The 25,388-nt window shown below is 42.0% G+C and overlaps 1 protein-coding gene across 3 annotated transcripts in view; it reads right to left on the reverse strand.

Annotated features, from left to right (window-relative positions):
• The window catches only part of APBA1 (amyloid beta precursor protein binding family A member 1), a 112,597-nt gene that overhangs the window by 57,904 nt on the left and 29,305 nt on the right, over positions 1–25,388 (reverse strand). The window contains exons 1-2 of one of the 3 annotated variants that reach the window (XM_025202991.1): positions 9,150–9,227; positions 7,261–7,340 (exon numbers count right to left, since the gene is read on the reverse strand). The exons of the other annotated variants lie outside the window; for them this stretch is intronic. The gene's annotated coding sequence lies outside the window, so the exon portion shown is untranslated. Of the gene's footprint in view, positions 1–7,260; positions 7,341–9,149; positions 9,228–25,388 lie in introns of those variants that run through there. 3 annotated transcript variants of the gene reach the window in all.

A 25,388-nucleotide genomic window follows, 5' to 3' on the forward strand; every position in this document is an offset into this window, starting at 1 on the left:
GGGGACAGAAAGCTGAAAGACATGTAAGGAAGAAACTGAAGAACTGATGATGCTAAGAGTATGTCTTCATGTTGTCCCCAAGACCACTGCTCACACAAACCCCAGAAATGAGGCAAGGTAGCAGCCTTCAAATGGCTATGAACACACCAATGAGCACTGCTGAGACAGAGCATGAGAACAGCCCTGGGTGCATTGCTCAGGACTGATATAAACCAGATATATGGTACCTTATGCCAGGGATTTGGTACGTGCTTTCTGGCAGCAGACTTGGGTATGGCAGTGCAGGTGAGGTAGATGAATGAGCAGGAGCAGAGGTAGAATATGGACTGTGAAGCAGCACAGAAATACGAGATGGGTTGGGAAATGTGAGGTTTAAGAATAATCAGGGAGGAAAATGAGAGATGATTAATGGGTGCTCGCCCTGGTTCGAGCCCATGGGGTAAGAGAGTGGAGTCCCTACTGTAGCTGGGAGTTGTGTGTTTGGGTGGGGGGAATTCACAAGCAGCTTCAAAAATCAGACAACAGACCAAAAAAAAAAAACCCACTAGAAAATATATTTTTTGTCCATCCAGTTCATTTTGGTAATACCAGAGGTGGTAATATTTGGCCAGATGTAGGCCCTGAAGTCTGGTGGCAAGATGGTCAAGGCAGCTGCAGAGCTGGCTTAGTCAGTGACAAAAGGGAGCCTTGGTCACATGCCACCCTAGACCACCCCCCTCACCTCTGGCCTAAGAGGTAACTTGGCAGCTCTTGCAACTGTATGTATGAAAGTCAGAGCTGCTAACATGGGCCAGGGATTCAAAAGCCTGCAGACAGTTTCCAAAAGAGGAGAGACAAAGGCAAGACCTTTGTCTACCATCTTGACTTTCTGGTTCTGTGCCAAGTGCACTCCCCAGCCCTGAGTCACACCAAATGAGGGATGCACCGATGTCAAGCCCACAAAGACTCTGTTACGTGGCAGGACTCAAATCTCCTAGCATCCTTTCTAAAACAAGAAGCAGACTTTAATATATTCATAAATATGACCCCTGCCAAATCAAGCGCCAAGCCACACTTTCATTTTGTGACAAATAATGATAAACAACTATTCAGAGTGCAGAAATAGAAAAAAAAACAACCTATAAGAATGGAGCATTGTCTCCTGAGGGTGAACCACTAACCCCCTCAGTACAAATGGCCTTAGCTAGCTCACAAAGTGTCATTTTCACCTGCCTGTCTCAGCTATGCTGAACCTTGCCCAGTGCTTTAAAAATGCAGTGTTATAAATATAAGCTCTCAGGTATTTCAACAGTCAAGCCACGTACTCCAGAATAAAATACAATTTTAGCCTATGGTTTATTACTAACTATAAGGGGGAAAGGTGCCTGTCAGAAGATTTATAATTTGAAGCTACTATAAATGTATGTGTCAGATACCAATAAAACATATTTAACACTCCTATAATGTTGAACTTGAGGAAAATTTAGTGAACTGGTACAGAGAGGTTTGAATTACACCTTGCTGCACTAAATGAGTCCTTTAAGCCACAGGGGGAATTTTCTTGCGTAAAGAAGGCAACAGTGATTTCTGCTGCCTTCTGTGAGAGTTTCTGCCTGAAAGGGAAGGGCAGCTTTAATTTGTACTTCAGCTCCATATGAGATCTGCTGGGTGCAGCCTCCGATTCAGTACATACTCTTAGTCGTCTTAGGCTAGGGACAGATGTTACACATAAACCAGTTTAAGTGATCAGAAACTGGTTTAAGCCTGTAACAAAACAGACATTCAGTGCACATAAGCCAGTTTCAAATGGAAATCATAAACCAGTTTGAGATAAACCTGGTTGAATGTAGTATCACACTTAACTGATTTGGCTCAAACTTATTTATGCAAAGTCTGTCCCAGACACTTTCCTAGTTTAACTTAAACCAGAGTCCCCCAAAATCTCAGATTCTTTGCAGCCCTGGGGAGAGCTCTCTGCTCCAGAGCAGGGCTACTTTGCTCCCTACCTGGAGCTCCAGCAGAGACTGCAGACACAGCAGTGTCTGCCTGGCTTCCCCTTACTCCCCATCCCCCTTACCACTCCCTGCTCAACTAGGGACTCCCCCCACACCTCTCCCATAGCATGGACTGTAGCCAGCATCTGGTATGCTAGGTAATGCTGAGAGGTATCTGTGTAAGGCAGACATGACAGGGTCCACTTAGGGCTTTTTGGAGCTAATCAACAGGTCAGCTGGTAATGGCCCATTGTTCCTTCCTTGGAAAATGTTGTTTAAGAAGAGCTTGAACTGAGAGAGGCTTTTGTTTTTTTGATGGGGTGCTAAACACTGTGCTATCAACTCCCTGATGGCTCCCTCACAGATCAGGAGCAGCCGGGGGGGGGAGGGGAGGGGAACCCCTCCCTAACCAGGGTGTCTAGCCACACCCCTTCTCAGCTCAGAACTATGGAAGGGAAGGGAGGACTGCTGTAGCGCCCCCTGGCTTCTAGCCTGAGCCACTGCAGGCATATGTCTGCATTTCTTCAGTCCAGAGGGAATGTCTATGCGATTGGAAACCAGTTCAGCCTAGTCAGATTAGAGTAACCTGCAAAGATTGAATCAATTCAAGCTCAGGCCTTTTGAATGCCTGCGCTAGCCCTAGTCTTGCACACCCTTTGGCCAATTCCAGTGCCAGTACTCTCCATTGCCTGTCCCTAAATCATCACTCTCAAAGATCCTGGCACAACCCTGACCAACTTTTGATGAAATGACTAGTAATTTTGGTATCTCATAAATTGGGTGCTCTATACTTGACCAACCCTAAAAACTGATTTGTTTTCTCAAAAATGCTAAGTAGCCTTCTACTCCATGTAAGGTGTCTCAAAAGTTATCCCACCAACAGTGGTTTGCACAACCAGTCCTCCTTAAACAAAAGTGGAAAGAAAAATACCCAGATTTTCAAGTAACCTTTCCAGTCCAGACCATGGACACTGACTTTCATTTTTGCTGGAGGAGAGCCTTAGATGATGGACATGAGGACAGTTTTACACATTTCAGTTGACAGCCCTCTTCCTGAGGGGGGCCAGGGCCCTCGAGCACCCGCATACTTGGTGCCTCTACTTGAGACTCAAAGTTAGTGTATGGCATCAGTGACCATAGACTGTTGTCTTTAGCTTTCAAGATGTTACTCACACCTTAAAGTATAACCTTAAATCATAATTGCAGTATAATTTTCAAATAAGGCATAAAAATATTGTTTGAGCCTCTTAAAGAAAAAAAATAAAATGGGATAAGCCTCTTAGGACACCTTGTCAAGAGAAGTATTAGAAAATGCAAATCCATGTTAGCCAGAAGAAGGTGGATAAGAATCCTCTAATGGCAAAGGAATGATTTTTCCATGAATCTAGTAAAGATTTTGTGTAGAAAACAGGTAACTAGATGTGCATTTTTCCAGGAAACCTGAAACGGAGCAATATCAATGCATATCTTTCAGGATATATGCTTAGAATTTTCAAAACTGCTATTTCAAGTGATAGTTTCTCCCTGCTCCACCGAATGTCTCTATGGTCCATATGGGGATAGAATTAAACCAGCGTAGAGTGCTTTAAAAAAGCCCAACTTTAATGGAAGGATCTCAAAAGTAGCCCAATTTTACAACAAGGAGTGCCAACAGATTAATAAGTGACTTGCCTGACTTCACATAAAGCCTGTGGAACAGCTAGAAACAGGATCTGTTGTCTTGCATTCTCCTCTCTGCCTCACGTGCTGAGCTATGCTGTCTTCACTGAAATCAGTGGGGGTTCAGAACAAACTCACAGTTCAGTTGTAAGAATAATACCTCACTCTTGAGGACACACACACATACACCCCTTTACAGCTTCACTAAGACCGAACCTTAGACAAGATCCAAAGCTTGCTTCCTACTTGGAAGTCAGGCAGTTCCAGACCAGTTTCAACATACTGATATTCTGGAGACAGGTACAGTTGTGAGACACAACAATTTAAAAAAATTATAGAAACTATTCCTTTAAATTTTGTTATAGGCCGTTTTGAGGACTCAATTTTTTTCTTGCATGAAATGGTTTCTGAAGCAAAGAATGTAAAACCGTGAAAGCTGAAATTTAGGGAAAAATAATTTCTAATACTGAGTCTTGGTTTTCACTCAAGCACAATGATTTTTGACTGAAAAAGGCTTTTGATCAAGAGTCCTATTTCCCTAAAAAACTTACCAAATTGCTTCAAATTTTCACATTAAAAAGTAAAAGCAAAAACCAGAAATGAAAAGTTTTCCTCTTTTTTGAAAAACATTGTGAATATTATACAAGTTCCTATTAACAAAACAGAAGCTCTAGGATTACACTTTTAAAAGCATCCAAACTCTTAAATCAAGTAAATCTTATTTGCTTTCAAAGAGACATGGGCTGCCAGGCTTATTTAGATACTTTAGGTTCTTAATTCAATATTGTACTTCAGATAACAGAGGACAGCCAAACTATTTAAATGCTGGATGGCTAGAGGGTATATATAGTGAAGAACCAGATTTCTGGTAATAGCAGTAAGTTTCTCCCATGCAGATACAAGGCTTTTTGGTTGTTCTCACCAGGTACCAACAAAAAAGAAACCATACATCCAAGAACCCATCATCAGTGAAATGTCAGTGTTATAAGATGCAAGAGAACAAAAGCAGGAGAGACCATGTGGTTTTGAAAATAAAGACATACTACACATCTGAAAGATGCAGCACTCTCACATTAATTACCCAAGGCAGCAGCTGTGCTCTAATAATCAGGCACATATGGGAAAGTGCTTTCTAAGCACTCCTAACTCTGCACTCAAACCTTGATGGATGGATCCATCTCCAAAACAGAGAAATCAGAGGTTGACTATTTGTGCAACCAGCCCTTTACTGAAGGTTAAGGGAACTTCTTTACTAAAATAGAATACCTACATGTATTCTTCAAGCCTTTGGACATTTTACAGAAAGATCACGATAACTTAAAAATTGAGTTTAACTCAAATTTTATACTAAACACAGGCTCTTTTTGGATACAAGTACCATGAAAAGGTATTCCTACCTCTCAATTCCTTTAACATCAGTTACCAAACTAAATGGAGCAATAAGTGAGATGAAGAAAGAAAGAACCCTGAAGGATCAGGTGTAAGTATTTTTAAATCCCGCAGTTTTAATCCTTTCCTCAATTATGCATATAAAAACAGGCAAAACTGAAATATTTCCCTTAATCCAAATATGGCTCTCTGCTAATTCAGCATTATCTTTGTAACAGCATCACATTTAAATAGCCCTCTGTTTGCTCTTCTGGAGCTTACACTGAATATGCCCATACCTTCCTATCATGGGACTAGTTATTGATTATATGGAATAAAACATTTACACATACATATGTGCACTGCTCCCAAAAGAAAGCTGACAAACAATGTGGCTTTGGTTTTGAAATGAAGTTTTGAACTGTAATAGTTCCAGTAGAGCTGCTCACATACATGTCAATATTTTATTAAATATTTTCATTCACAGCATAGAGAACTTCAAAGTTTAATATACTCACTTCTTCTGGTGGGTCTTAAACAAAAAGACTAATATACTAACTGAGTAGGTAAGTTAATGGGACTGTGGTACTCCTAAAATTATTTCTTTTTAGTGCATATTTATCCACAACCTGAAGCCATGCTATTATAGATGACATTCAGGGCTGGATTAACAAGGGAAACAGATCTTTGGAGCAAGATGCATTGGCATAGATGATAAAGGAATTCTGCAGAACACCTGCTTGTATTCTGCTAGAATCTAGCAATATTATCAGTCCTTCACTTTCACAAGCAAAAAAGTATTAACTATCACAAAAGATGGATGTTTTGAAAATTATCCAGCAACTATCTGTTAAAGCAATTCAGTTTTGTATTGTTATGTCCCCTAAATGCAATGGAAGTTTCATTTCTATAAACTGTATTTTTATATATATGCACCCATTTAAAATAACCACCATTCCTTCTCAAAAAGAAGAGAGGTGTTTTAATCCATGGAGAACTCCAAGTACTTGGTTTTCTTTTAGCAGACTTATTCCTTCAATAGGCTCTTTTAAATTCTTTTTTTTTTTTTTCATTTAAAAAAATGGGTTCCGTTTTATTCATCATGAAGGTGATGAATAAAACTGGCTTAGAATTTGATAGCATCTGCAGTGACTCCGATAGAATTTCTAATGAATATTTCTCCTACTATTGGGCAACGCTCCCTTTTTCCTCAAATGACAACCTATTTGGGAAGCCGGATTGTTGTCTTCTATGTCTTCTTCTTTATAAGGTGATGAAGGGGATCTCTTCCCAAAAAATACTGAATACATTAGTAAAAATTCTGGTATCCTAGAAACAGCCACCGTGAAAATAAGTTTATTTAAAAGACATCACTTGTGAACATTGAGTAAAATGTTGCAAAGGCAAAATTAAAAGTTGCTATGCGTGAAAGGTGGGACCTACTGGGAACCTTTTGTCACTGAATGTTCTAAAACTGGTACATGGACTTTTCAACATTGTGAAAAGCATAAAAAGGCATAGCATAACTTTAGTCTTAGGAGTCCTGACCTCCAAATCCTCAGGCTTCTCTGAATTCTGAGGGTTCAGCTTCCTCTTTGGATCATTAGAAGCAGCAGGACTTAAATGTGCCCTCCCCAAAGCAAGCAGAAAGACTTTTTTGAGTCACCAGTCTCCTCAAAACCTAATTTTATTTGAAAACACAAAGTTTCCACAAACTCTGCCATAAAATAAAAGGAGAGAGAGCGAGCATGCAATCTGGGGAACAACAGGAAATGAAGGAAGAGGAAGACAAGAGAACACTTTTAATGAAAACAAGGTAGGGATAGATACACCAAGGTAGATCAGTTCTGCAGGGAAAAGTAGAAAAGAGCCACAAAGGGAAAAAAGATCTAAAAACCTAACCAAACAAATAAAGCACAGAAACAAAAAAACTTACAAGAAAGATTTGGAAAACTTAATTTATTTTAAAACTTAAACTTATTTTAAAAATATATTAAATAGAAGGGCAAGAGATTAAATCATCTTTAAATGAAAAAACAAAAATGAAGAATTTTTTTTTATATTAAAAATTATTGAGGATTTGGTAGCATATGTATTTCTCCTCTGCCTCCTCCCCTAGGCAAGCAAGTAAATTTTTAAAGTGGTTTTCTACACACACAGAATAAGGGAGATTTTCAATTAGTAATATCTTTGAAATCAAAACTTGTTTTCAGCAGAATATTTAAAAGGCGTATCTTTTCAAGCAATGCTATTTTCTTACCAAACTTCCATTTCTACTTGTTTGCTTGTGACTGCAAAGCTGTTCATAAGGAAACTGCATTTTTCTCCACACTCATTTCCCTGAAAAACAGTTTAACAGCTTTTGCTCAATTTTTGAAGAAAGGTGTTCTTCAAGCAGAAACCTAGCACTGCCAATTTCAGTGTCAGTGGTAAAATTTTGTTAAGCTATATGCAAACTAAAACTGGAAGGAACAAAATATGCAATCTTAGCAATAGTGCTTGCTCCTACTCACATTGGTCTATGTATCATATGCATATATATTTGCTATCATTATTATTTCTTCCTTTATTCTAGAAAAAATCACAAATTAATAACATTTGTAGATGGTGCATTTTCATTCCAGTCATACCAGACTTTCTTTTCCTAATACAATCACTAATCATAAGAAACTATGAGCATTTTCAAACAACCTTTCCTCTCCTCCTATTGGACCCTACTCTTAATCCTACTCACTGGTGTCAATTTCTTTACTGTTTCTACTGAAACCACTGAGAATTTTCACCAGCTGAGAACTCCATGCAATTCCATATTTGTGAAATCATACCATGGCAACAAATGAAAACATTGCTAACAGGACCATGACTAGACAGGGATCAAACTGTATGGGTAAAATCCTGGCATGTTTGAAATTAATGCAAAATCCTGGCTCCTCTGGGCTAGAGGCAGACATTCAAAAAGCCTGAGCCTGAATTGATTCAATCTTTACAGGTTAGTTTAACCTGGCTACGCTGAACCTTTTTGTAACTGTACAGACATCCCAGACATGCAGGCACATGTCTGCAGTGGCTCAGGCTAGAAGCCGGGGGGGGGCGTAGAACAGCCCTTCCTTCCTTCCACAGTACTGAGCTGAGGGGAGCATGGCCAGACCCCGGCAGGAGGCTCTGATTAGCCCAGCAGGGAATTGATAACAGTGTTTATCACCCCCTAACTCAGTGTTTATCATCCCATTAAGAAAGCAACAGAGGGACATTACCAGCTACCTGCTGATTCTGCCTGTTGATTCAGCAGCGACTGTAGTCAGCATGTGGTCTGCTAGCTAATACACAGATACCTCTCCGCAAGGCAGAGAGGAGGGAGAGAGGCAGAGATTGGTGAGGGGAGGAGGGGAGCATCCCACAGTCTGTGCTGGAGCTGCAGCCAGGGAGCTAAGGGGAGGGGCCAGCCCTGTTATGGAGTAGAGAGTCCTGCTCAGCCCAGAGAGCATGCAGAAATGCTGGGGGTGTCTGATTTATCTTAAACCAGCAAGGCGTCTGGGACAGACACTGCATAAACCAGTTTAAGCCAAATCAGTTAAGTCTGATACTACATTCAACCAGGTTCATCTCAAGCCAATTTCAGCCATTCTCAAACTGGTTTATGTGCACTGAACATCTGTTCTGTTACAGGTTTAAACCTGTTTCTGATCACTTAAACCAGTTTATGTGTAATGTCTGGCCCTAGCCCTGAAGTCAGAGCTTTCAATGGCTTCAACAAAGCAAGAATTTCCCACTGCCCAAAACACAAAAATTGGGAGCAGAGAACTCAGAAGAGATCTGGATTCATAGCCATTTAAGCAGCAACTCAACTTAAGGGATCCTTGCAGGCCTAACAGGTAAAGTGTGACATGGAAAGGAAAGCACAGCATTTAGTTTGCACAGGAAGATGAGCAGAAATCTAGGTCTGGTATTTGGAGTAATGATTGATATTCCTACACTGAGAATATACTACATATTATATTAATAACTACGTAGATCAAATATATAAACTGTATTGACTTAGCTGTGAATTGACTCAAAAACAAACAGAACTTAAGATGCTATTTCCCCGCTGCTTCTAAATCTATTTTGGGTATAACAAACCTACCAAATTCTGTGACAGAAATTACTTACAATATCATTCAGTAGAAGTGTCCTTAAAATGTGTCACAGCAAAAATCCTGAATTATAGAAAATTTAAATTGAATTCCAGCTTCCAATGTAAAAAATACTATTAGTTAACTTCTAAAAATCTCATTTTGCCTGTTGTTATTCTTCTTCAAATGAAGACAGCGCAAGTCACACAACCCTTCTATATAATACAGAAATGTCAGGATTACATGGATGATGGATAACCCATTTTCTGCACTATATCAAAGTGGTTCCAAACAGAATGTTTCACTATCTGCTTTTAAATGTTATGCACTGACTGGTTTTCAGCCTTTATTTGGACCAGACTGATAGTACAGTCAACAATTCAAAATTATGCTCAATACTGCACTTACCACAGCATATAAACTACATGTACATATAAACATAAGCATATAAGGGAGGCCAGGATTTTTGTGGGTAATATCTTTTATTGGACCAACCGCATGGTTGGGATAGACTTAGACTAGCTTTGGAATGTAATGCATTCTTCTTCAGATGATATCACCCACAAAAATCCTTACCTCTTGCATATTTCCTAGAACATCAAAGCTACAACATTACTCCAACACCATTAAATTGTATAAAGTCTGTTTAGTAATCAAAAGTTTGTTGGGAAATATCTCTGCGCCTTTGTTCAGTGCAAAGAATATACCATCAGGCACAAGAAAGAAGATGTACCTTATTAAATTTGAAACAGCTGTGATTTTAGCAGCTTATTAAAGGATACATTATTCAATACTTTCTCAATTCATGTTTAACCCTTTTTAATAAGACTTTACAGTGGATAAAACATAGTGGGTTGGCAGCACTGAATTCAGAAGACAATATTTCCAATTTCAGATGTTTAGTTTTTGGTTTTACATCTTAGTTATTAAGCTTGATGAACTCCACTGCTGCCCATACTTACTGAATGTTTGATACACATGAAATATTTAAGCAATCAGAAACAAAAATCTAACAGGTTAAGGGTCAAAAAAGAAAATAAAATCCTCCAGCTCCCAGTGAAGGAAAGGCATTGAGAACATACAGCTCATATGATCAAGTCCCCAAATTCTTTTGTTATTAAATTAGAATGCGCAAGCTTATAGGTCTATTAATAGATTTCATAGATTTCTAGGGTTGGAAGGGACCTATTAGATCAGATTGTCTAATCTCCTTTTGAACACCTCCAAGGTAGGGGAAACACCACCTCCCTTGGAAGCCCATTCCATAATTTGGCAACCCTTTCTGTAAAGAATTTCATCCCGATGTCCAATCTAAATCTACTCTCCTTCAGTTTATGGCCATTGTTTCTAGTAACACCAAGAGGCGCCCTGGTAATGCGCACACATGGACTCTTTCCTTCCCACTGAAAAAAACTCTCCCTTCCTGCTCAAAACTAAACCTAAGTTTTAGCAAGAGACTTATAATGCAGTATCAAACTTATGAATTATATATAACAGACCCCCACAAGGTGTTATAGGTGATAAAAGAAAATGACAGCGTTTTTTTTTCTCCAGGGCCAGCCATCTTTTCCCTCACTTTTAGCAAAATAAGGAAGAGAGTAAAAACGTGCAAGTAGGAGTTGAAGCCAGGCACCTGTCACCAGAGGAAGATTACCACCAGAGGAAGATTACCACCATCTGGGAACACAGAAAAAGGAAATAAAATAAACAAACTGTGGAGACAACATTTTTGAGCAGGCATTCTCAAAATACTTTCCTAAGTATAGCGAGATACAGCAATACACTATACACTCTGATTAATGACATGTGTTCTGCATTAACAGACCTTCAAGGCTGTTAACAAATGTCAAGGGATCAGTAAATCCCAAGTAGAGCAAGACATTTTTTGTGCAAATGAAAGAATTTGCTTGTCAACAGAATGATGGAAATAAAGCAACACAAATAATATTACCAAATGGGGTCCAGGATTTTGAGAGCGCCTAGAAGCAGGGATTTTAGTATTGCTGATTCCCAGTTTCTGGGCAGTGGGTGGCTATTAGATGCCTACTACAGTTTTCAGGTCTTATTATAGACTGGGCATGTCTACCTGTGCACTTTAATATGCAATAGCATGTTTTACTGCACATTAAAGCATCATGTAAAAAGCTGTGCTATTATGCTAAAGTGCAGTAAAATAGGCTACCACACATCAAGCATCACTTAAAAACCGTGCGCACTCGTTAATGCACGTTAAGGCAGCCTAACGTGCATATTTAGTACATCACATTGGACGTGCTAAAATGTAATGCTTATTAGGAAAAGCTCCTTAATGCATGCGTAAACGCTTCCACTGTGGTTTTGTCAGGAAACCTGAGGCCAGATTCTATTCCAAATAACAGGCTTGTAAGTGGCTTTAGGTGTGCAAGACCCCCTCTACACATGCAAGTAAAGGCATGATGGGATCTAATATGAAATCCACACAATTGTGGCCCCTGCCATGACATTGCATGGCAGGAGGCATGATTGTGGGACAGCACATTAGTTCCCATCACACCTTCTTGCCAGTGGAGGGGGAGCTTGATCCTTGGCTCCCACATCAGGAAGCCCTCTCCTGAGAGGGCTCCTAGCTGTGGGGACCATGCATAGCTAGGCCGGAAAGTCCCCACAGCTGACAGGACTCTCAGCGTGGCTGCGCCACATGGGCAGCCAGACCAAGACTCCTATCAGCTGTGGGCACTCTCAGTCCCAGCTATGGGTGGGGAGCAGCGGGAATTGAGAGTCCCGTCAGCTGTAGGACTCTCACCCTTGGCAACCATGGGGCACTGCTGTGATCTCCAAGCCCCTGGGATGTGTGGAGCACCCCGCAGCTGGAAGATAGCAATGGTTGAGAGATTACAGCAGCTGTGATCTCCCAACCACTGTGTGGAGGGTCCCCACAGCTGAGAAAAATCACAGTGCCTGGGATCTCCCAGCCTCAGGGGTGTGTTGTGCTCCCCAGCTGCTGAAAGATCACAGCAGCTGTAGTCTCCCAGCTACAGAGTGCCTGCACATGCAAATTAAAGCTGGATAGAAACTAGCTATACCGTTATTACACACTTTCAAGCCATAACTTTATAGCTGGCTGGACCTTTATAGGCACTGTAGTTAATTTGCCCATGTAGCCAGTCTAAACTTACTGCACAATTTACACGGTAATTGAGTAGTAGATATAAAGTACAGAGGGGGCCTAAGTGTGATACTGCTCTACCATGCTTGAGTTCCTGAAAAACTACTGCTACAAAAAAGTGGGTGGGTCGTTCTTCTCCTGACTTTTTGTCTGCATTCAATCTGAAGGGTTAGATAATGGTGCATTACAAATATAGATGCACTAATCGATTTTCATGGACTTGAACAGGGTAGAATACAACTGCACTTGGATGCCTAAACCACTTGGATGCTCAAAAGGAAGGACAGAATTTGGCCTCTAAAGCTTAGGACTGATGTTTTGCTACATCTGAATTTAAGTCATGATATATTATTAAAATCTGTGTTTGAAGAAGAAAGGTAAATTAAAATGTTACACAGGCAATGTCAAAGTGCAACAGCATTAACTGGGATTATATTGGAAAGTTAGCTACAACCTTTGCTACTGAGATTGACATTATAAAGTCATCATTTGCTGACATTTACTGCATGGTGGTCTGTTAGATACCACAGTGCTTCGTCCCTTGCAGAAAAAGGAAATTGCTGTGGTACCTCAGAGAGCAGTATGTGGTAATTATTGGCATTTGCTGACATTTTAATGGTGACCATTTATGCTAAATATATTTTCTGTACATAATAATAAAATGCATTAACCACACACTTTCAAAGTGATGAAAACTATACTTGCTTTGCTTCTCATCCTTTCTACATAAATATTATGTTAATGAACACTGAGATCTATGCAGCTGTAAAATAAATGCTCCATTTCCTTTTAGATGGCGTTGATGTTAGTGAAAAATAAAAACAACCTGGAACTCTGGAAAGAGAATTCCTGTTTCTCCAGGTAAAGTGTAGGCCAAGGTTGCATGCTGACTCAGAGTACCTCAACCCTGATCCACAACCATAATAAGAATTTTTTGCCAAATCTACCAAGAGCTTCAGCTAGCATCAAAAAATGGAGGCAGTGTCATATAGTTGCCCGGTCAGGCAAGGATCCTGCTCACTAAGCTCACATCAATTGTTATGCAGCCATGATTTTTGGTTACAATTGAATTGGACTGCATTTTTTGACCTCCTGGTCACTGAATGAACTCTACATTTTAGTATTAAACTCCAAAGCCATGTCCCTGGTCAGCAACTTTCACAAATTCTTTGTACAAGGGAACCCCTAAGTCATAAATCACTGTAAGTGACAATAACATTTTAAAGCTGTTGGAAAAATTTTGTACGTTGAAATTTAGCCAAGGAAAAATTTAGCAGCAGGATGCCCCTGGTGGGGCATCCAATATCATTTCACCCCTGTTGGAGGTAGCCAATATCATTTCATTCACTCTCAGTCATCAACAGAGTTGGAGGGGCAGGGCCTAGCATAGGCACTACCATGGCCACCCATGGTACAGGAGAGGATGACTCCCCCAACATGCAGTCCCTACAAAGCATAATCCAGGGGATGTGTGCAGTGGTGCAGTTGCACCCCCTTTTGATTTCTGCTTCACCCAAACTTTAAAACCAGCTGCCTGGGTGAGGCTGCAACATTTCTATTCAAGCAGTGCTGAGGGAATCCATGGCCTTCATGGCTCATTATAACATACCTGATTCCTGCTAATCTCTCTTCACTCCACAGGTATTAATAACCCACTCTCTTTTTTAATGGTTTTGATATTCCATTAATCAAGTTATCCTTTCTTCTGCAATTTTGCCGTCTGTCAGCTATCTCTTGTCAATTAATATTTCTCTTCAATTTCACAGCCCTATAGACTGTTTTTAGTTCTAGCTAAAAACCTTAACTCAGGTGTGGTAATATTAACTCAGGTGAACATTAACTGAGATGTGGAAATGACTGACAGTGACATGTTGATTTGCCATTAAGATGCACAAGACTAGATTTTATTTTTTTTTTAACAAATCTGAATAAGACACGTACATTTAACTATAATGACTGCAGGACCAATTAAACAGTATTTTTGGACTATTTTTGCCTAGTGTGTTGTGTTTTTCTTAAACTTAATACATAAGCTAGGAGACTAGTGCAGATTCCAATAAGGTTATATTTGTTTTTACTTTGATCTTAAACTAAATAAGATAGCACCGCGCCCTTAGCATAAGTCTTCTAGGGTCTCTTTAACCGGAGAAAAATGTGTTGCGTTATACATGATAATGCACTGCATCACCTGCACCCCCCTTTTTCAAAATTCACCCATGCTCAAAGGAGCCATTTGGTGTCAACTTTCAGTGGGAACAGAGGGACTTTCAATATTTTTACGAAATGCTCTTTTCATGTGAGGAATATATTTGTTGGGGGGAAATAGGAGGATGGGTAGATTTTGAGCAGAGGAGGGCCTCCTTGGAAAGAGGGAGGTGTAGGCATGGGTGGGATATTTGGAGTGGGGAGGAGACTCTCCTGGGTGGGCAATGTGGGAGTGGGTGGGGTGAGGTGGAATTTCTATCTACCTGCTTGGCTGCCCAGTCTGCATCCCAGTGTGCTCGGCTCAGACACTCCACTACTCTCTCCCCCAGTCAGATCATGGTTTAGAACCTATTGGCAGCCCCAGGGGTGGAAATTACCAAGAGTGGGAGGAAGTGGTGAGCACTGAGAGTGAACATATTCGGAGTATGTAGGGGTCATGGCCAGTGGAAAGTTCAACCTGTCACTGTTGCTACTTAATGCAAGATCAGTGGTTAATAAAACATCAATTATCTTTGCTGTTATTCAGGATGAGGCTGCCAACTTTGTCTCTATCACTGAGACTGGCTGGAAGAGGCATCAGGGCCAGTGTTTGCCCAGACAGAATTAGCCAGGTGTGTGGTGCAGTATAAGCGTAGAACTGGAGGGTCACAGTACAACAGATTCCATAACCAAGCTAGGCGAGTTGGTCTCATAAGTGATGTTGAAGACACCCAGACTTACTGTCTTCAACATTCATACCAAGGCTGGCTCTTTAGGGCTGAAACAGGACTTCATGGAGGTTATGATAACCATGGGGCTATCCCAGACAACTGCTCTGACACATGAGGCAGGACACATGCTGGACTTATGTTTTACACCTGCCGGGAAACAGGAGGGGTGATCACTGCAGAGGTGTTCAGATACCTCCGTCTTGGTCAGACCATTACATTCTTAAGATACAGATCAATGTCCCCCAGGGTCTCCAGTATGCTGATGGACCATTTCAGTTGGTCTGGCACTGGAGACTCTTGAAGCCAGTGAACTTCCAAAACTCTCTGGGAGATATTTTCACCAACTAACAGATAATGATCTGATTAATTGCAGAATAGCACCTGACTCTGGACACAGTGGCACCCAGGCTCCTCCCATAACTGCAGTGGCACAGATCCCTATGGCAAATGGCAGAGATGAGACACCTTAAGCAGAATGGCAGGGAAGAGCAGTTGGCTCTTGACCCATATCAAAAGCAATCAGTTACAGCATAGATCCTTTTTAAAGGATTATGCTGTGGCAGCTGCAAAGAGACTTTTCTTTCCCCTCACTAATACCATGTGTTCATAGTGCCATCTGGTGGGACCATTCCAGGTGGTGGATGCCCTGGTTCATCAAGGTTGTAGCCCCAGACAAAACTTCACACATTCAGCTCAGCTTGGGGACCATCAATTTAGTTTCAATTGCTATCGCCCACTGATGCACAGAACATGCTTGGGGATGTAGGTGGCCAGTTGTGAACTGGATCAGGGCCCATCCAGGAGACTGAGCTGAAACACGGCTGGTGTGGGCTTTCAATACCTCCCTTCAGCAGGGTAGGGTCTCACATATTCTGTTATCCACTCGGGGCTTTCCCTGTTTGGGGGCTCCATCTTGTTGCCCCTTCTTTTCAACATATATCTGAGGCCACTAGGCAAAAGCATGCAGAGATTTGGAGTAAGGTGCCATCAGTATGCTCATGACACCCAGCTGTATTTCTCCTTTTTATTCAACCTAGGCTCTACAGTCTCAGGCCTTTTCAAGTGTCTGGCTACAGCTAGGGACTGCTTGTGGATTAATCGTCTGAAGCTGAATCTAGACAAGAGAAAAATGAAGGTGGTTAGCAGACTTCATGACTTGTGGGGGACAGAGAAAATTTTCACAAAAGTATGCCTTCTTTTTTGCTGGTTCTATTTGCCAAGGCCTGAGGGGAGTGTTTCTCCCCAGAGCTCTCTCCCAGCAAAGGAAACGAGGCACTGATATAAGCTATGAAGTTACACACCTGGAGGTAATAATCTACTACAGCAGTTCAGAGAAGGAATTTCAACACCAAGAGAAACAAGCCAAAAGGACTTTATGAAATCAGGAACGGCACCTTCTTCAATCAGCAGCTAACCAAAGTCATGGAGCACAGGCAGTCTTAGGGACCTTCTCTCAAATGGAAACATTGATCATGTACACGCCACAATCTCTGTGCTAGATACAGAATGAGGTAACCCGGTATCATAAATGCAGAGAGCCATCTGGATGCTGTTAAATAGGAGCACAGTCCTCTGCAAAAAGCTTGCAAGAAGAAACTTCAGTACATGAGTAGTCTCTATACAATCACCACAAAAGAAATCTGTTAAACAACCAAGTGGAGATTCCAGAACATTAGCATGCCAGGCTAACTGGACTTCCCTGAATCAAGGGAGAACAACTGAGTGTCATTCCTATGAAGGCAGGTATTGAATAGAATGTATAGCAAACAGGGAGATGGGTACATAGCAGAAAACCACATATATAATAATCTCATATTTAGAAATACAGCGGAGCTGAGCCCTGGGTGGTGGGACAAAGGCTTTTGCTGAGCCAGTAGCAGCTTCTGCAGCACTAGTCTCTGCAGTAGGGTGGGAAAGGGAAAATAACAGGCACACAGGTAGCACAGTGAACATGCTGTCTACACCCAACAGCTAGGGAGCAATGTGTGCTTACTGTGATGCAAGTTTCTCTTTCTCCCAGCAATCTCATGCTGCAGAAGATGTTATTCCATATTTCCTCACTCCTGTGCTCACCCCAATTCCAGCTGCAGATTTTTGGAAAACAGGTGCATGTATATATGTATGCAAGAAATATGGTATCTGCTGACAAAGTCTCTCTGTTAAGGCCACAGCTAAAAACCAAAATCAGATTTACAAAACTCATATTTTCAATAATACCACTTTACATAGGCTTCAAGCAGCAAGCAACTTAGAATGTAAATATTGCTGGAAATGTTTGATCTCAACAAAAAAGGAAAAAAGATAGAAAGGACAAAGAATGGGAAACAAAACAACACATGTACAAATTAGGGTATGGGGTAGCTCAGATGTAGCTAAAAAAAAGATTAATGAAATTCTCTCCCCCCTATCATCTCCCCCATTTATCTTACTGCTATATTTTATAGTACTGTTTTAGCTATGACTGGGGTTTTCATGTTCCAGATTCACCAGTTTACGGTCTAATGGGATCTGCAGATCAATTCTCTTTCATATCTCTTCCATCTCAAGGACAAGCTGATGATTCAATCTGCATTAAAAATCCCAGGAGTACTGACTGGTTCATGTGACCAGCCAAAGGTTTCAAATGGAAACTGACCTCCTGGTTCAGTTTTCCCATGTATTATTATCGTATTATACTACAGTATTTATACCATGCTAATAATGCCATACCTATTATACTATACTATGTGTGCCATGCTAATATTAATATTTTCATACTCAGGACCATTGCAGCCACACTACACTTGGGGGACAGCTTGCCCACATATAAACTTCCCAAAACATGGGGTGTGATGGTCAGAAGAAGACATTAGCAAAATTGTATTAAACAGGCACCTCATCCATTTCTGCCCCTTTCAGGCAGGCCAGTTTTCATTTTCAGAAGCAGTGCACCATGCATCAAAATCTTTCAACTGCAGCACCTTGTCTGCAGGTAGGCTATGATGAGTGGCATGTCCCTGTAATCTCCAACTTTTTCAGGCTGTCAAACAATAGGACATTTCTTTGACTGAAATTATAACTACATTCAGTGTTTAAAATGAATTCAATAGATAAAAGGTATATGAGTATGTTTCATTATTGGAACCAATTAAGAGAAAAGACAATTATTCAAACAGAAGCATGTGTCTATGGGTGGATTAATTGTTTTTCCCTCCCATTAAGGAGGATCTTGACCAGACCTCTTTTTTCCATTACAAATTTCTGTGGGTGGAACCACTTGTTCACAGGCAATTAAGTCTGCTTTTCCAGAGTAATTGCACCTTAATGAAGACTGACATTTCTCCATGTTTGCAACTTACACCAGAATGTGAAGGGTGTTGGAAATGTGCTGAATACAAACGAGAATCAGATCCATCACACAGTTTCCTCAAATCAGATCCGAGGAAAGGAGAGAGTTGACAGATTGAAAACATAGCCAAAATTTCACTGCCAGTAATAGTCTTAACCAAATTACACATTACTACAATGAGCATGTAGACCAACACAACACAAAACAGATGCAATCTGCTGAAGACTTGAAGCAGTCCAGGCTCTTGTTTTCCTTCTTCCCCTCCCTAAGAAAATAAATTTACAGAAACATAATTATGGAAAGAAGAGGGATAAACTTACATGTACATAGATTCTCTCATTTTCACTGCAAATGAAGAAAGAAACTCACAAGTAAATGTGCAAAAAATAACTCGACAGATATTTTATCTTTAAAAATAGTAATGGAGAACAATAACATAATACAATTAAAAGTGTATTAAGTTATAAGGGAGTCATATATAAGTGGTCATAAGGGAGCTAGAAGTCAAGCAGCAAAGTTCAAATACATGCGCAGGTTTTATAACCTATCACATCAAGTGATTTCCACCTCCTCCCCCCCGCTGCTAAAATAGAAGCAGTTAAACTTTTCATAGAAATCAGTAATAGAAAACATCTTCTAGGCCATTTCCCAGAACATCCAGGATTGTAATTTACTATCACCTATTAGCCCACACATGACAGAGGGTCTTCAGAGACCTGCCAGCATAAGGAGTAGCAACACTATGCTGCAGATGTTCTGGACCTGTGAAATAGCCCTTGCATTAGCCGGTGCAAGTTACACTAGTTAGAGATGCACATATATAGTAGAAATGTTATGAAAACGCAGCTTTAGTAAGTAGGTGATTATCATTAAGAAACGCATGGAAAAGAGGATGTCTTCAAGCCATGAAATGCTGAGAAAGATAAAACAATGACAGTGTGCAGCAGATCACACACAGGTCTACAAAAGTGGTATTTTCTCTTCTCTTTATATAGCAGGGGAAGGCAATTATTTCGGGCGGAGGGCCACTTATCAAGTTTAGGCAAGCTGCTGAGGGCTGCATAGGTAGCCCCGCCCCTTGACAGGTGCCCCACCTCCTGGTCACTATCTTGTGACTGGAAGTCCCGCCCCCTAACCCCTGACCTTTGCTGCCAGAAGGCCCTCCCTCTGCCCCCAGAAATACTGCTTTCAGCAAGGGTTTTTGCCAGCTCAGAACCAGAAAAATACCAAATTATATTCTAAAACTCGAACATCTACAACGTTAATTAATTTGATTTCAAAAAACCTTTTTGTCCTCATTTACATACATTTGTGAGGCATATATAGAGTTGATTGTACCATAGTATCATAGTATGTAGGGTCGGAAGGGACCTAAACAGATCATCAGGTCCAACCCCCTGCCCCAGGCAGGAATGGGTGCCGGGATCATATCACCCCAGCCAAATATCTGTCTAGCCTCCTCTTGAAGACCCCGAAGGTACCACCTCCCTTGGGAGTCCATTTCAGAGCTTGTACAATAGCTTAAAATGAAATCTTACTCTTGTATATTGTGGGTGGGTGAGGGGCATGGGGGGAGGGTATAGGCTTTTTGTTGGCTGTTGGTATGTGGGCATGTGGGGTGTGGGGCAGGGTGTGGGGTGAGGAAGCATGTGGGTGTGGATATGTGGGGTGTGGCTGGGTGGGTATGGGGGAAGGTGTGTGGATGTAGGGTCTGCATGTATGGCAGTGTGAGGTAGGGTGTGGATGCATGTGCGACTCGCTCTATGAACATACACACACACACACCCCTTACAGCTCCTGGCCCTGGGGTACCGGCACAGCCCTGGAGCTGAGGGCTACGTGGGACTGGAGCAGCCAGCTGGCATGAAGGGAAGCAGTGAAAGCTGCAGCAGGGAGAGGCTTCCAGCCGCGCGGGGGGGGGACTGGCCTTGCTACTGAATCCTGCTGGCTTCCCCTGGGTCCTACTGCCCCTGGCTCTTTGTCATCTTTGACAGAGAGCCAGGAGCAGATAAATAGAAATTTTCTAAACTTTTAGGGGCCCCACAGGCTGTATAGAATGGCCTGCCGGGCTGGATCTGGCCTGCAGGCCATATTTTGCCCGCCCCTACTATACATCAATCTCTAGCTTTTGGTAAAAGAATATGTCCTGTAACACTTGTATAATGGTGCTTAAAATCTTCACTAAACCTTGAGGATGCTAGTAACTCATCCAAGTTTATGCAATTATAGCTGGTTAAATGTGGATACTTTTCAAGGGTAAACTTGAATGAAAAGTAGTGCAACTGAAATACTTTAATAATTTAAAATATTATTACATCTAAAAATTAATCTATTTACTATTTTCTTGCAGATGGTTTAAAAAAAAAGCAATAACAAGTTTTGGTCAATTATTAAAAAAATTATGTATTTCAAAAGAAATCCATGAACATTTTCTCTCTCTGGGAATTGAAAATGTTAATTACGTTGCTTTATTATGTTTCATTATGAGCCTTCTTATTTTTTTCCTTTATAAGATTCCATGAAATCTGAATACGACAAATTCTATGGAAAAGAAGAATGGTAAATTTAAGCCATTTCACTATCTTCTTGTTCCTTTTCAAGAAAGGATCATCCTTTCCACCATGGCATGCCTCCTCTCTTTCAAACTCTAAGCTTAAACACAGCGTTTAAACTTTAAATCTCTATTCTCCAGTGGTATTTAACTCACATGAAAAGCCATGCCTGTCCCTCTCTCTGCACTGTACAATGCAAATGTGCTGTTTCAAACTATCTTTTAAGTTCTTCATCTTTGTACCAGTGTGACTTTTATAAACATACTTCCACTGAGTTCACCCCTCAGATTTTTTCCCCTGGTGTATTAAATCACTTTTTCTTTTCCTCTGTCTCTCTCTTTCTGTATATATACTAGCCAATTGCCCACCAGGAATGATGGGGGGTGGGCAGGTGGGAACGGAGCACCGCCACCCACCACTCCACGCCACACCACCTCCTGTCCGGAATGCTCTTGGAGCACTCTGATTGGTTGTTTCAGTTACTGACAGACAGACAAAGCACTTTATTATATTAGAATACACCACCACCCACACCCACATATGAATATATACATATACCTACATACCCAGACACCTATATTTTTATTTGAGAACAAAATTAATTGGGAAGTGATATACCCCATATGAAAAAAAGCTATGGAATTTAATGGGGATGTTGTTAAGAGGTTTCTATATAAATTAAATGAGTTTTCATAGACATTTTTATAGTAAGTTATGACTATAATAAGAAAGTAGATACTAGCTATAGGGTCTTAAACCAACCTACAGAATTAACTAGAGATGATATCCTTTCTGTAGAATCCCATGGCTTGGTTTAAAATTTCTGTAGAATGCTTACCATTAACCATTACATTCTCTAGGGTTTGCCTGTATAGAGTAGTGCTTTCAGAGAGTCATGGTTTATATGGCCAGAAGGCAATTATGACATTTGCCTGACTTCTTCCATAAGCCATGAGACATCTCTGAATGAATATGCTTTAGAAAAACATCAAATCTTGATGTTAAAATTGCCAGTCCTGTATTATCCATTCTATAATTTTGCCCAGAATCAATGTCAAGCTGACAGGCCTCAATTGTTCCATTTAGCCTTTTTAAATAATGCCATATTTGTTTTCTACTTGAAAAACAACATCAAAGGCCTTGAGAGCACCTCAGACAGCTATTTAAGAACACTCACGCAAGTTATCCAGAGAGCAAAAAACGATATTCATAATGGGCCAAGTTTTCAAAGTAATTAGCTATTTCTTACTGCAATTCTAAACTAACCAAAGGAAAGCCCATCATTGATAACTAAAGTTTACTGATTTAAAAACTGGGGTGAGGAGGGAAGGGAGTCGAACAATATTTGAGAGATGAGTGCAGTTTTTGTTTCTTTGCACACCATTTAATGGCTGTAGCAAAGAATTCAGTACCAATTACTTTTATATCATGCTGAGCAAAGTAGAGGTGCACCAATATATCAGTAGCATATCTGATAAGCATCAATAAAGGGAAAATTAATGTTAATTGGCCTTTTTTGGCCAGTGTAGCCGATAACGTCACAGAAAAATACTTTGTGTATGTGTGCAGCCACCATGCATGCAGCCCGGCACCTTAGAGAGCAGTGTCCTGCCAGCAGGTCTGTGGGGGGCGGAAGGGGCATGGGGGAGGAAAAGTGCATGGGAGGGGGTGCAATCTGAGGCCCCGATGGTGAGGGAGGGATTGGGGCAGGGACAAGTGCTGCCCAGGTAGGGCAGTGAATGGGATCCTGGGGCCAGAAGCGGGTTGGAGCCATGGGCGGCTCATCTAGCGGGTACAGGGAGGGTAGGAAGTGGAGGGTGGCCCCCTGCCACTTCATGCATCCCCGGGGAAGGCGTGAGAGGCATGTGTCCCGCCTGGATTTTTGCATGGGGCAAGGGTGGGATGCCCGCTGCAGGCTCGGAGCCAGGGGCTGCGCCAGCCTCTTCCCAGCAAGGAGGCTGGGCTGAGGTTGGGCTTGAAGCAGGCAGGCTCAGCTGTGTGGAGCGGGTAGCGGCAGCAGCGGCAGGGCTGGGAGAGGTGGCTATGTGGTGGTCTATGGGGAATTTTGGGGTGGCAATAGCACCCCAATCCCCTCCTCCCCCTTGTGCTGCCTGTATTTGGGGCACTCTGCTCTGCTGCCTTTCCCTCAGGAGCCCTGCATTGGCCACATGCCCCCTGCCCACCCTGCAGTGGCAGGCTCCCAAGGGAAAGGCAGCCGAGTGGAGAACCCTGAGCAGGGGCACCTTGCGGGTAGAGCCATCCAAAACTCCCCATAGTACCCCTGTAAACACCCCTCCCAGAGCCACTGGTGCCAACCCTGCACAGCTGAGCCCAACCTGTTCCTGCCCACTCTGAGCCCAGCTCCAGCCAACCCCCACAACTACGATGAAGGTGGCACAGGCTTTGGTCCTGTGCCTGAAGCCCACCCCCACCCCAATCCATGAGGCATATTCCCCCCATGCCTCCCTTCGGGGGGGGTGTAGCAGTGAGGAGCTGCCCTCTCCTCCCCACTCCCCTGCGCCCCTGGACAAGCTGCTTCTGGCCCCTGCCCCAGCCCCCAGCCCTGCTCTCCAAGTTGCCCAGCTGAATTTCTGTAAATCAGCTATTGGATCCATATTGGCCGATATGACTAGTTAATAATTGGCTATCGGTATCAGCCAAGAAAATCTTTATCGGTGCACCCCTAGTGCAAAGTAAAAACATCAGGCCTGGATTTGTTAATACAGGTGAGTAACTTATTTTGGCTATGCATGTGCTTAAAATTATGTGCTAAACGGTTTACAGGATTAGAGGCTAAAGAGCAGAAGGATGGGAGGCATGGACACAACATAGATGGAAAACAAGCAAGGCAATTATTGGCTGTTATTAGTTTCTTTTTTCTATATCCCTCATCCTAGCAATTTTAGATGTACTGTAATATCACTATTTTTACAAGTGTTTGGTTTTATAATCTTTCCTGTGAGCGATTTTTTTTTTGTTTTGCTTATATTAACCTTTTTCTTACCCTCAATTCATATATTTTTATAATCTTTCCCTGTGAAAAAAGATAGTAAAGGAGACAAGATTTAGACAATGCCTGCCTATTATTAAACCTCAGGCTATGCTCAGCTTTTGTTTTGTTTGCACCCAACTGATTTCCTTTCCTTTTCAAAAATGTTTTCCATCCAGACATAGTGTTTTCCATTTGTAAAAAATAAAATATTAAGACATTAAAATAAAATTACAAGCACAGTGTGACAGAGCACCTTTGGTGCCCGTCACTTTAAGCACTAGGCCAGGGATAAGGCAGGTGACTGATTAAGGCAGCCTTTTAATTCCGAGTTCTCTGGGCTGATGGGAGCAGTTTGTGACCAGCCAGCAGGGAAGAAATATTTCCCTGCTGAGCTCCAGCTCCAGGAACACCTCGGAGGTCTAGGGGAGGCTATGGGAGGAAGAGGCCTCAGTAGTCCTGGGTATGATCTAAAATTGCACCCTGCTGGGGAAGGATGGTTTGGTGAGGCTCCTGGTGGTGCAGGAGTCCCCAAGAAATGCCAGGCCAGTTGCCTCTCCAGTGGAAAGTGGAGGAGGGCGCCAAAATCCAAGCCCACACCATCCGGTGGGTTTTTAATTAGAATTGGTGGGCCACGCACATCTAGGCAGGCATCTGAGCCTATGGGGGTGGTGGGGATAAAGGATCCCAGACAGCCCCAGCCCCGGCAAGGGGGGCAGTGTGGAGCCCCAGTGAGAAGGCGATGAATGAAGGCCCCAGAGTGACAGGGGCAGTGAAGTGGCCTGCAAAGGGGTGTGGAGTGAAGTCAGCCTCAGTTCTGCAAATTACTCAGCATCCATTCAGATGAGGGCCTGAGAGAGACCCAAAAGGCTGCATCCCTGCTGGCTGAAGAGAACAGGGGATTAAGCCTGATGACCTTATGGGGTCGCTCAGGGATAGGGTGGCCATCATAGAAGACATTCTGGTTTTCTGCTACTCTGTCCTGTATTGATATGACACCCAATGCCTTTATGTCCTCTATTTTTCTCTTGAAGAGAAAAATAGAAGACATATAGGTGTCTGGTTTTGTATCAATAGGGGACAGAAGACAAGCAGACTGTCCTCTATGATGGCCACTCTACTTAGGGAGCAAGGGCAGGGTGTGTGTGTGGCCCAACAGGGGCAGTATGAGAGAGAGACCCTGGCAAGAGCAGGAGGAGTGAAAGAGGCCCCTGTGAGAAGAGGGCTGTATGCATGAGGTCCGTAACCATGTTGAATGAAAGAGGCCTAACTGTGGGTAAATTTAGTCTGGCCTTGAGCCGGAGTCATTAAGAGCTTATGATGCCATCTGCAAGGCATGGGCCACGG

The sequence above is a fragment of the Alligator sinensis genome, unplaced genomic scaffold (assembly GCF_000455745.1).
Source record: "Alligator sinensis unplaced genomic scaffold, ASM45574v1 scaffold308_1, whole genome shotgun sequence".
NCBI lineage: Eukaryota > Metazoa > Chordata > Crocodylia > Alligatoridae > Alligator > Alligator sinensis.